General features: G+C 35.2%; 1 pseudogene; it reads right to left on the reverse strand.

The window, feature by feature from the left end:
- LOC101103176 (large ribosomal subunit protein uL13-like) overlaps positions 1–10,299 on the reverse strand; it is a 36,044-nt pseudogene extending 25,745 nt beyond the window's left edge.
- Between the last annotated feature and the right edge of the window lie 1,664 nt (positions 10,300–11,963).

The following is an 11,963-nucleotide window of genomic DNA, read 5'->3' on the forward strand; positions in this document are numbered from 1 at the left end:
TGCATGTGCACGTGTGCACATGTTTGTGTGTTTGTGTGTTTGTGTGTATGTTTGCTTGAATTGTGAAAGTCCCTTAAATATTTTGGAAATTAACTATTGTCAATATGTGGTTTGCAAATATTTGTTTTCCCTCATTTTGTACATTGCTTTCTCACTCCGTTGATTGTTTCCATTGCTGTTCAGAAGCTTTTAAAATTGGTGTAGCCCCACTTGTCATGGGCTTCCAGGTGGCACAGTAATAAAGAATCTGCCTGACAGGGCAGGAGAAAGAAGAGGTGTGGGTTCGATCTCTGGGTCGTAAAGATCCTCTGGAGTAGGAAATGGCAATCTGGTCCGGTATTCTTGCTTCGAAAATTCCATGGACAGAGGATCCGGGCAGGCTGCAGTCCATGGGGTTGCAAAGGGTCAGACATAACTCAGTGACTGAGCACAAACACAGTCACACTTTTCTGGTTTTGTTTTTGTTTCCTACACTTTTGGTGCCATATTCATGAAATCATTGTCAAGATCAATGCAATGAATCTCATATTTTTCTTTTATACATTTAAAATTTTTAGACTTTAAGTCTGTAATCAGTATTGAGCTAATTTTTATCATGGAATTAAGGATTCAATTTCATCCTTTTACATGTGAATATCTAGTTCTCCAAACATCAAATGTTGTAGAGACTATTCTTTCCCTACAGTAGGTTATTCTTGGTACCCTTGCCAAAGGTCAGTGTGCATAGTCCTGGCTTTTATATTCTGTTCTATTGGTCTATATTTCTGTTTTTAAGCTAGTATCATACAGTTTTATTTAACAGATATATATTAATATATATATCATATTTATATGTGAAATCAGGAAGTGTGATGTTTCAGCTTTGTTCTTTCTTAAGATCACTTCTATGTCTGACGCAGGATACAGCATGCTTGGGGCTGGTGCATGGGGATGACCCAGAGAGATGTTATGGGGAGGGAGGTAGGAGGGGGGTTCATGTTTGGGAACGCATGTAAGAATTAAAGATTTTAAAATTTAAAAAATAAAAAACTAAAAAAAAAAAGATGACACAACAAAAATATTAACCATTCTAACTAAGATTTCTAAATCTGAAAATGAAAATGTTTTGTATTAATAATTATAAAGCAAAACTGACTATCATCTTTTCAACAAAATTAAGATATGTTAACAATTTCATAAGTGTTAAATTTGGATGATGTGTATTTAGGGACAATAATTTAAAGTGAATGTAACCTAAAAGCTATTAGAAATACATTTGAAATCTGAAATAAATTTTATAAGATGGGAAAAAAAAGATCACTTTTAGCTATTCTGGGTCTTCTGTTGTTCAATATCAACAACAGAATTATATTCTGTTTAGAATTATATTCTATTGCTGTAAAAATTGCTATTTTGATTTGGATGGGAATTTAAATCAAGATCTTGAAGTATTATCTGCAGTGCCTCGTGTATTTCAGCTTTATTCACACTATACATGATGTGGAAGCAACCTAGATGCCTATTGACCAATGAATAGATAAAGAATATGTGGCGTGTGTGTGTGTGTGTGTGTGTGATATGTGTATGTGTGTGTGTGTATATACCCACATACCCACACCCACACATAAGGGGATGCTATTCAGCCTTAAAAAAAGGATATTCTACCATTTATGATGACATGGGTGACCTGAAAGATAATATATTTAGCAAAATAAGTTAGTCATACAAGGACAAGTAGTCCATGATTTCCATTACATGAGGTGTATTAAGCAGTCAAACTTATATAAGCAGAAAATAGGATGGGGGTTCCCAGGGCATGGAGGAAGAAGAAAACGGGAAGTTGTCATTCATTACATGTAAAACTTCAGTTATGCAAAGTGAATCAGTTCTAGAGATCTGCTGTACAACAATGTGCCTATAGTAACACAGTGCCATGCACTTAAAAACTTAAGAGGGTAGATTTCACTTTGAGTATTCTTACCACAAAACAAAATAAAAACAAAATCACCAAAGGGACACAAGGAATATTTTGGAGATGATGGATATATTTAGCACCTTGGTTGTGGGATGGAATTAATATGAGTGTATGCATACATTTGAACATATCAAAATATATATATTATATATGCAATTTCTTATATATCAATTATACCTCAGTAAAACTGTAAAAATATTAAAAATGAAAGAAAGGATATCAGGATGGACCCCATAGACATTATAGAATTTTAAAAGAATATACAAACAATCTACACACAGACTTAATAATTTGCATGTGATAGACCATTTCCTGAAATACCACAAACTATTTAATTTGACTAGATCTATAATCATTTTAAAACTTGAAGTAGTATTTAAAATGTCTGTTTCGTTTTCAGAGGTTTTGTAGAGGCATTTGAAATGGTTCCCTTTGTCTATTACCTGGTGTCCAGACTGAAAGCTAGCTAGTGGTCTATCCTGTAGGGCAGATTTTTAAAATCTAATGAATGCTTTATAGATTAAGCCCATGCAAGAACAGCTCATGGGTGATGCCAGGAGTTCATAAACAATTATATGCTATTCTTTGTCCTAAATCCTTTCCTCTTCACAATATCCTCTATGCTTAATGGTTCCCAAGGGTTCTCTTTTGTGTCCTTCAGTCTTATTTTGCCATATCCTTCCTGCAAATGCACCTGCATTTAGGAACAACTGGCAAGAGTTAAGAGGTAGGTAAGAAATATATATCAGGAGGTTCATCCCACCTCTTGAAATCTAGAGTTCCTCTTCTGGAGAGCTTTAGGTACCTGTGCACTGTCTTGGGCAGAAAAATAAATATATAAAAAAATAAAAATTATAGCAAACGGAAGATTTCTTCCATTCTCTATGATTGCTAGGAGATGCCTTTCTGATCTTCAACATGAGAACTGGAGGGCTTCCTTTTCATCCTTCTCTGCCTTGTCTAAGGCTCACTTTCTGATTTGGGACTGCTTTGACCACAGGCTGAGAGACATCAGAGAGGGGAAGAAAAGAGATACTCTCGTTGTTTGCTTTTAATTCTTCTCTTCTTCCCCAATCTGCTTGCTTCTTTTTAGATTTTAGAGTCTTCAAATAAATTCTATTTTTGTCCAGGTTTTACATCTATATCCAGTAGAGGAAAGAAAAATGTTTTTTCCCTAAAATTTAAATAATCTCAAAATTCAAGTATTTTCTAATATTGTTTTATATTCTGTTTCCATTAAAATAGGAAAAAAATACTTCTAGCATATCACTACCCCAAAATATGTTGATATTTCTCCAAACATATTTAGTTTTTATTTTATTTTTTAAATATAAATTTATTTATTTCTATTGGAGGTTAATTACTTTACAATATTGTATTAGTTTTGCCATACATCAACATGAATCCACCACAGGTATACACGTGTTCCCCATCCTGAACTCCCCTCCCTCCTCCCTCCCTATACCATCCCTCTAGGTCGTCCCAGTGCACCAGCCCCAAGCATCCAGTATCATGCATCGAATCTAGACTGGTGATTCGTTTCATATATGATATTATACATGTTTCAATGCCATTCTCCCAAATCCTCCCACCCTCTCCCTCTCCCACAGAGTCCAAAAGACTGTTCTATACATCTGTGTCTCTTTTGCTGTCCCGCATACAAGGTTATCGTTACCATCTTTCTAAATTCCATATGTATGTGTTAGTATACTGTATTGGTGTTTTTCTTTCTGGCTTACTTCACTCTGTATAATAGGCTCCAGTTTCATCCACCTCGTTAGAACTGATTCAAATGTATTATTTTAATGTCTGAGTAATACTCCATTATGGAGAAGGCAATGGCAACCCACTCCAGTACTCTTGCCTAGAAAATCCCGTGGACGGAGGAGCCTGCAAGGCTGCAGTCCATGGGATCGCTGAGGTCAGACACGACTGAGCGACTTCACTTTCACTTTTCACTTTCATGCATTGGAGAAGGAAATGGCAACCCACTCCAGTGTTCTTGCCTAGAAAATCCCATGGACGGAGGAGCCTGCAAGGCTGCAGTCCATGGGATCGCTGAGGTCAGACACGACTGAGCGACTTCACTTTCACTTTTCACTTTCATGCATTGGAGAAGGAAATGGCAACCCACTCGAGTGTTCTTGCCTGGAGAATCCCAGGGACAGGGGAGCCTAGTAAGAGGCGCTCTATGGGGTTGCACAGAGTCGAACACGACTGAAGTGATTTAGCAGAATACTCCATTGTGTATATGTACCACAGCTTTATTATCAATTCATCTGCTAATGGACATCTAGGTTGTGCAAATCAAAACCACAATGAGGTACCATTTCACGCCAGTCAGGGCTGCGATCCAAAAGTCTACAAGCAATAAATGCTGGAGGGGGTGTGGAGAAAAGGGAACCCTCTTACACTGTTGGTGGGAATGCAAACTAGTACAGCCACTATGGAGAACAATGTGGAGATTCCTTAAAAAACTGGAAATAGAACTGCCTTATGACCCAGCAATCCCACTTCTGGGCATACACACTGAGGAAACCAGAATTGAAAGAGACATATTTAGTTTTTAAAAGAATATTCTACTTCTAAATAAAATGTATGCTATAAATCTGGTATGTACTAGGATGGCACAACTTAAACGTAGTATAAATATTCTCACAATATGAAAGTGCATCATATTGTCTGATAAATACCACAATAGGTTTCACCCACTATTTCCTTGTAGGAAATGCACAAGTAAAACTGGAAAAAAAATATGTCACTAAACCTTTGATGAATGTTTGTTATTTTGAGATTTACAGTAGAGCATTCTTGATTCAGAAGAGGTCTGGCTCACCCACTGAACTGCAGTTTCTGTCTGTATTGTGGCACCAAGCTCTAACACAACAATAACATTCACCAGATGGGGGATAAAAAAGAAAAGTCATCAAAATCAATATGAGGCTATTTTTATAGAAAACTGTACTTCATAAATAGCACTCCCTTAATCTTACAAATTCAGAAATAAGAAGTTTCTTCATTCTAGAGTTTGTCAAATCTTTTCTTGTCAAATCTCCTACATTTTCTTTTAACCTCCTTCCTCAAATTTAAAATTCAATTTGTTAAAGGTTTGTGAAGATCAGTACAACTATTTAAGGATAGTAGACCAAAACTCATGCTTTAAAAGTCCAGTACATCAAGAGATAAGGCATATCTCTATATCCTTTCTTCAGTCACATATGAACCATTCGGTATAAAATTATATCTAGGCATAAAATTACAACCATTAAGTATAAAATAACACTTAGTGAATGGTGCTTACTCTATACCAGACCCTGATTTGTAGCCTTAATCTCTAAAACAAATATTTTCCATCCAAGATAATGATTAAAATCAAGAGGTGTTCAACATTATATGATAAAGTCAGATAAGTTGCTTTGCTTAATTTAGTTTGGTGTTTTGGGGACATTCCCTGCAGTGGTAATGATATATATAAAGAAAATGAAATGAGTACATGCACATACATACACATATACATACAGTGTCAAAAATACTGGTAATGATTAATGGTAGTTAAAATGTAGGTAGAAAGAGAAATAATCATGAAGGGCCCTTTTTAGAGTTTTCACTACACTACTGGGATTAATTTCATCATTTTAAGTATGTGTGTGTGTTTGTGTATGAGGTGAAATATGTTTACCTTCTTATTTTAGAAAGTGGAAAGCATTAATTGGATGGGAAGATGCAACAGATAGCCTGATCAGTTAGTAGATTATGACACTAGTCCAGAAAAAAGGAAATCATATAGAATGACAAAGATCATGAGTAAAACTTCAAAGAATTCATACTATTTAAATTAACTCTTCAGGTTTTCTATAATTTATTTTTGTTTTGCTTTATTTTTTTCATTTATTTTAAAAAATGCATAGTGAAACTTAAGATTATGGGTCATAGAAGCTGTGAATTTTTTCCTACATTTATATTCCTTTGGGGATTTTTTAAAAGCAGATTTTTATATAAAAATAGCAGAAAAGTTATGCTGGAGCAAGTGACTTTAACCCACTAAATTTCTGTTACTGCATTTCTCCAGAAAGGATAATAATATCTACCCATCTGGACCCCAGGAATGATGTCAGGGTTGTTTAGCTGGGATTAGAAGTTATATTTTTCTGGAATCTGCTTATCAGAGCAGAAAATGGTAAAAGGAAAATAATGTAAATATGAGTCTTAGAGACTTTCACGACTACCCCATGGAAATCAAGACGAGGACAATGTCCAAAATGGCAGAAGTGGAAAAAGTAAATGAAACTAGTTGCAAGTGGTTCAGTTAAGTGGAGTAGAAACAGGGACAACAACAAAATAGTCATTCCCCTGGAAACTGTTCTTATTGCTTGTTTCTGTTCCTAGAGTGGCAAGATACCAGGCTTGCCCATGATTGTTATCAGTAGGGCATTAGGGACCTGTATATTTTGGGTTAGTTTAAAGGCATAGATATTTTGGGATATCATTCATTCTTCCTCATATCATTATGAAGAAAATGGTTATGAAGTTGATACAGCAAAGACAAGTTAATGTTGACTATTGATGTAATCACTGCTACCGTGATTATGTTAAGATAGAAGAAACTGTTTTGTAACTCTGAAAACCTCTAAGCAACCAAAGTGCTATTAGAGTAAACAAATCCAATATATGCATTTAACTTTATTCATACCCACCTCTGGGATGTTTACTAGAGATTCTGTGGCATGCAACTGATCATTTTTAAGAGAATTTTTTCAACTTTCAACTCATGTATTGTTTCTTTGGCAAGACATATAAGATTTTATTAGATTCATTAGCTTTTCTGAAGAGTGTGGCTGGGGGAAATTGGCTGTAACAGCTATATCATAGAATTTGGTTCTGATTTCAGTTTTCTCAGAAATCTTTTTTAAGACCTCAGGTGTCAAACTTGCAGAAAGGAGGCCCTCAGTTAATATAAAAGTGTGATTTTGCTTTTCTTCTATCTTGTAGGGGCTAGGAATACAAGTGAAAAGAAACTTCAAAACTATTGTGATAAATCTGCCCTGTCCATTTAGTTTGCTAACGAAAATTTGACATAATCTCTGCTACTTAAAAAGTGTTCTGTAGTTTGACCTTTATCATTTTTAATGAAGAGTTGTCATGATTTTGATCCCAAAGTTAATTAGTAGCAAAGAATATGTTTGAACATAGGTTTTCTGTCCTTATATTGCTGCCTTCCTCCACCCTCCTACCAATTAACTTATTTCAATGGAAAATACTCTGTCACTGATCATTAAAAACTAAGCCTATGTAATAATTTCCCAGGAAACAGTTGCTATCTCTTTGTACTTCTGCTGCTCTGATCTCAGAAGCCAACAAGTCCAACACTTTCATGGTAGATAGACCATGACCAGATGACCTACCCTCACTGTAGCAAGTCAGTGTTTTTTTCTAGAACTTGGGACCTTGAGTTAGGAATATGAAGCATGGAGACAGTTTAGAATTCATTTTGAAGTGATGGCAGCAGCTTTCATTTCTTGAGGTAAGGAGTAGGTGCAGAAATAGTGGTGAACTCTACAGTGGCTGTAGACCAAACTCTTTGGTTCTCTTGCTTCCCTTGTTTTTCAGTTGCTCAGTTGTGTCCAACTCTTTACAACCCCATGTACCGTAGAATGCCAGGCTTCTCCCAGAGTTTGCTCAAACTCGAGTCCATTGAGTCAGTAATGCCATCCAGCCATCTCATCCTCTGTCATCCCCTTCTCCTCCTGCCTTCAGTCTTTCACAGCATCACGATCTTTTCCAATGAGTTGGCTCTTTGCATCAGGTGGCCAAAGTATTGCAGCTTTAGCATCAATCCTTGCTTCCATAGGAACAAGCTAATATCCTTCTACTAAACTTAATTTCCTCTTGAGTCTTTTGTTGTCCACAAACAAAAACTTGATACAAATATTTAAGCTCTTGAGACAAAATAGCAGTATATGTTGCCAATAACTTTCACTTAGGAGGACACACATTTTCAGTACTTTGTTGGCACAGATATGATTAATGTATCATCCTTATCATCAACTCCCAGAATACTGTCTTGATACAAAAGTTTTGAGTTTTATACACACACACTCTAGCTGAGATTAAAATGCCCATTATTAATTGATTTTAACACTGTATTGTCCAAAATTTTACTGTACATGGTGCAATAGCACAAGGCATAAAAGAAGCAGATTCCAGGAGAGCACTGTTTGCTTAAAAACTTAAAGAAGATAATGTCACTTTCATAAAAAGCATTATGGTGTAGAGATTTATTCTCAGTTACTCAAAATACCCAATAACATTACTGTTTGATGGCAGACACCAGAGATTTTAATTATAGTACTTTAAATAAACTATTAACATCATCAACAGAATTGTAAACATAAAACTTTTCTGTAACTTTGTTCTCCCATAGCAAAAATAAGCAGAACTTTCTTCAATGTTATTAAAACCATTAACTTACAGGTATTTTAATCTCATACTGTGTGTCTAAGTAAAAAAGTAATGTATATTTGAACAAAAATCATTTAAAATAGATAATCTTTTAGGTACTAACTATAAAACAGTTAGCATTTATTAGAACACTCTTTATTATGCAAGCCCTAAAGGGGCCGTGGGAGGAAACTGACCATTGTATGCAGCAAGTTGTTACTTCTGCCCAGGATTGAAATCTCAACTGAGTGATAGAAAGACCCAGAGAAAATTCAAAATCCAGGACAAAGGTAAAAGCAGACGCTAGGACATGACATAGAACAGATTCTAGTATGAGGTCTAAGCTCACCCACTTCTATATATTGCAAACTTGTGTATTATTTTGCTGTTAACACCTAACCTTCCAGGTATTTATTTCCTCAATAGAAACTTGGGAATAAAATTGCAATTTCTAATTCATATGCCATATGATGATTAAATTAGCTATGGAGCATCACATGTTTAACCAAATACTTAGCACATAGTAGATGCTTAGCAACTGTTGGCAGTTATTGGTATTAGCATTACTTTTATGTTTCATCTATAACTATTTTTTATTTTTCTTCTTCTGTTATTTATTATTACAAGAAAACGACCAAAATTTAGAGAAGCTAAAATATAGTAAATATCTAAGTAAAGAGATGAACTATAATTGTATTTAAATATACCTGTTTGGAGCAATGAAAAATGTCATAACTGAATAGGAATTATTCAGTTCTCCAGTGTACAGAAATGAGTTCATGTGAGAAAATTTCTAGAACAGTCAATAGTTAACACAATCTGGATTAATGCCTATACTAATGAGATTGTTTTTACCAGAGGATAATAGTCCTGACTGAAAACTATATGAATAGTAGCAACCAAGAATAACCCTTTTGGATCAGATATTATAGTTCTCTTGCAAATATTTTCTCTCAGCTAGCACAGCCTCCAGGAATGAATTAAAATGCAGTATTTTTAAAGAGAAAGTATTGCTGACATGCTAATTGGTATTAAGTAACATAGAGTCAGGGAAAGTTCCAATCTTTTCTTTTAGTAAAAATGAAATAAAAAAAGGAAAACCCAGAAAGAGGCAGGCCAAGCATATTGGCCTCAGCATTTATTACATAAGATAACTCAAGTGATGAGGGGAAATTGGCCACTTACTGAAGACTTTAAATAAACAAGTAATGGTGGTCCCAGCTAGGCGGTAAAAGGTACTTGATAGATAATTGACTCTAAAAGGCAGATACAGTAAATCTCTAGTAGGCAGAGGGATGGCAGACTCATCACAAATTCTTGTTTTTTGTGTTTTTTGTTTTTGTTTTTTTGATTGCATTTTTTTTTTAGTCCATCCAAAATACTTCTCTGTCTTCTTCTTTCTCACTGAATAGATCTTTGATGAAGCCCAACCCACTTGTCAGCAGAACTAAATACAAGAAGAACTCTTAATATGTCGCTTAGAGTGCAGTAGACTCTTGGCCCTTTTGCTAAGATCAAGGGTAATGTGGAGGCTTCCTTAGTGGCTCAGTAGTAAAGAATCTGTCTGCCAATGCAGGAAATGCAAGAGACACAGGTTTTATTCCTGGATTGGGAAGATCCCCTGGAAAAGGAAATGGCAACCTCCTCCAATATTCTTGTCTGAAAATTTCTGTGGACAGAAGAGCCTCGCAGGCTACAGTCTATGAGGTCACAGAGTTGAACATGACTAAACACACACGCACAGACACACACCCAGGTACTAAGGGCAAGGCTGAGTCCTCTCTAGTCCTGGCCAGGTGCAAGGATACCTACTGAAGGTCTAGGATCTCCTCAGTCAACCTCCACCAAAATCTAGAGGTTTCCTAAAAGAGAAGATCAACATCTCTTACCTCAGATTTTCCATCCATAGCGATACCAGCAAGCAGGATTCATGAGTCCAAAGACACTCACACACAATTGGAATATCTTTGTTGGCTACAAGTTCTGCAGAGAACCAGAAGGTAAGGAGATTGTTTAATGCCCATTTTCTACTTAAGATTTAATTTTCTTCCTGCACAGACTTATCCAAGGCTTCAGTGTATTACTCCTCTTTTGTGTTAGCAATAATGCCAAAACTATCTCTTCTCCATTTCCCAATTTATCATGCTTCAATCCAAAAATTTTGTTTGTTTGTATAGTATCTATAAAGCAGAATATATTCCATGCATAGCTATATAACAAAACTCTTAGAATGTACATTTCTCAGAAACCAAATAATTTATCCCTTGTATAATAAATAAATTAAATTTACCTGTAGAACAGTACCACCAATCATGCCCTGTTTATAAGTTTTCCACTTTCTTATTAAAAAAATGATAAACTTCATTTCTCTGTATCCTTCTCTGTTCTTCAGCATATCATTCATCAGGTATAAGGGTATTACAAACATAATTCTTTATATTTTTATATCAAACCTATGTTCATGATGTTACAAATCCTTAAGATAGTTGTACACACACACACACATATACACACTCATCCCTGGGGACATTAGCAGAGAGGAGAATGGGATAAGAAGTGATTGATAGCTATAAAGGTGAAAAGTCCCCTGTAAGTCTAAAATTATTATGTTCATTTTTGTAAATGAAGAAACTGAGAATAAGTGAAGTTAAATACATAAGTCTTCCAAGGTCTGGCTGTAACTAAAAGACAGTGCTGGGATTTGAACTTCTATTATTCTGATTCTAAAATGTGTACTATTCCCCCTGCATTCTCATGAATATTTACAGTTGTGCATCTGCTTGAAGGGGCTAGAATCTAACATTAATTCACTCAATAGAAACTCAGGAAATAATGTCTCCTTAATTTTAATTGAGAAATATATCTTTTTATATTTTAGACTAATTATAGGTAATTTCATAGCAGTTTTTTTTCCACCTGTGAATTAAGGATCCAGGCTGATTTCAAATCCAATGATCTGTAATCTAATGTGTAATCAGGAAAAATGAATTGCTAGTCAATTTCAAATTAGTTCTTCAATACTAGTTAAATAAATCCCTTCATTTTTCTAAGACAGAATAATAACTAGAATTGCAGATGGCCTATGTTCCGTTATTAGTATGAGGGACATAATCACATACTAAAAATATAGTACATCAATGAATCTCCTTGGGAAATCAGAAAGAAATTGAGCATGTCCATTGCTGTCAGTCTGACCTTCAAGATGTGACAAGATGCCAAATTACTTAAGATTTCCAGAAACTGCAGAGAAGTAAAGAAAGCGTTTCCAAAAAAAAAAAAAAAAGTCTCCTTCCATAATTCAGAATCTGGCTTGAACAATGCTTAAAGTCTAGGACTTATTTTGCCTACCTATGGTGATGTTTGAGAAACATATATCTATTAAAAAATCTCCAGCCAAACTGGAGAGAAAGGATCCAGACTACTTGAGACACACAGTGAGTTCTGAGGAACAGAGTTCAGGAAGGAGGGAAAAAACTCAAATAATAGGTAGGCTTCGTAAAAAAGGATGGACTTTGAACAAATACATCTTCATGCTGAATTATTTATGTTCTCTGAATATTCCTCACATATG

Source organism: Ovis aries, chromosome 14 (assembly GCF_016772045.2).
Source record: "Ovis aries strain OAR_USU_Benz2616 breed Rambouillet chromosome 14, ARS-UI_Ramb_v3.0, whole genome shotgun sequence".
Taxonomy (NCBI): domain Eukaryota; kingdom Metazoa; phylum Chordata; class Mammalia; order Artiodactyla; family Bovidae; genus Ovis; species Ovis aries.